Here is a 1,341-nt window from a genome sequence, read left to right as displayed (position 1 = left end):
GTGCCACCATGCCTGGCTAATTTTTGTATTTTTAGTAGAGACGGGGTTTCTCCATGTTGGCCAGGCTGGTCTCAAACTCCTGGCCTCAAGTGATCCACCTGCCTAGGCCTCTCAAAGTGCTGGGATTATAGGCATGAGTCACCGCACCTGGCCCCAAGTATCTCTTTTCATAAACTGTAATTCTAATTTCCCTGAAGGTCTTTTATGTTTTTGGGTTTTGTTTGTTTGTTTGTTTTTTAGATAAGGTCTTGCTCTGTCGCCCAGGCTGGAATGCAGTGGCACAATTATGGCTCACTGCAGCCTAGACCTCCTGAGCTCAAATTATCCTCCACCTCAGTCTCTTGAGTAGTTGGAACTACAGGCATGTGCCACTACACCTGGCTAATTTTTGTATTTTTTGTAGAGATGGGTTTTTACCATGTTGGCCAGAATGGTCTTGAACTCCTGAGCTCAAGCAATCTTCCTGCCTCAGCCTCCCAAAGTGCTGGGATTACAGGCATGAGTCACCATGCCCAGCATTCCTGAGGAACTTTTCTAGGGAGAAAAATAATCTGACTCTAAGGTTTCCATATCATATATTATCAACCATTGATTAAAAATTTAAATTCAAATATCATTTCTCCCCTTACCATTATTGTAAAGTCTTATCCTATATCTAGAAATCACCAGAGAAGATCAGAATAAATAGTTCTGGCTTACTCCAGGTAAGAATATTTAAAATAAAACTTTTTTTGAAGCCACTTATGAAAAATGTTTATTTAACACTGTAATGATTCTTATTTTAAAAAGAAAATCTTACATGCTTACCTTATATGACTTTAACTTTTTAACTTTACCTATCATTTGCACTAAAATGAAACAGTAGATTGTACTCAAGAGGTGTATTTTTAAGTCATGGTAAATGTTTTTATGCATTTCATTCTGCTTTTTCCCTCATGATTAAACTATATTTAAAATAAAACTATGTAAAAACTCACTAAGTTAAGTCAGTAGGAAAACTCTAATTTGTCTTGTCTAACAGGAAATCTCTGTTGGAAATAGAGAATATGAATCAGACTTAACTAGATTCTGAATCTCATACAAGTCTCTACTTATTTTGTCTATTCCTAAAAAGGAAAAATCTCACAAAAGAAGGTGATACATTTGCAAAGAAATGACTAGTAAAAATTTACTAGTCAAAATTACCATTCTTAGGTCAAGACGGGTGGATCACTTGAGGCCAGAAGTTTGAGACCAGCCTGGCATCATGGCGAAACACTGCCTCAACTAAAAACACAAAAAATTAGCCAGGCGTGGTGGTGCGCGCCTGTAGTCCCAGTTACTTAGGAGGCTGAGGCACAA

General features: G+C 37.7%; 1 protein-coding gene across 5 annotated transcripts in view; it reads right to left on the bottom strand.

Annotated features, from left to right (window-relative positions):
* Positions 1-1,341, bottom strand: part of SPOP (speckle-type POZ protein) — a 92,846-nt gene that overhangs the window by 44,353 nt on the left and 47,152 nt on the right. For 3 of the 5 annotated variants that reach the window (XM_011999294.1, XM_011999291.1, XM_011999295.1), the window contains one exon: positions 978-1,028. The exons of the other annotated variants lie outside the window; for them this stretch is intronic. The gene's annotated coding sequence lies outside the window, so the exon portion shown is untranslated. The remainder of the gene's footprint in view (positions 1-977; positions 1,029-1,341) is intronic. 5 annotated transcript variants of the gene reach the window in all.

The sequence above is a fragment of the Mandrillus leucophaeus genome, unplaced genomic scaffold, assembly GCF_000951045.1.
Source record: "Mandrillus leucophaeus isolate KB7577 unplaced genomic scaffold, Mleu.le_1.0 Scaffold59, whole genome shotgun sequence".
NCBI classification, from domain to species: Eukaryota; Metazoa; Chordata; class Mammalia; order Primates; family Cercopithecidae; genus Mandrillus; species Mandrillus leucophaeus.
Note: the sequence above shows the minus strand (reverse complement) of the source record. Positions and strands in the feature narration are given on the sequence as shown.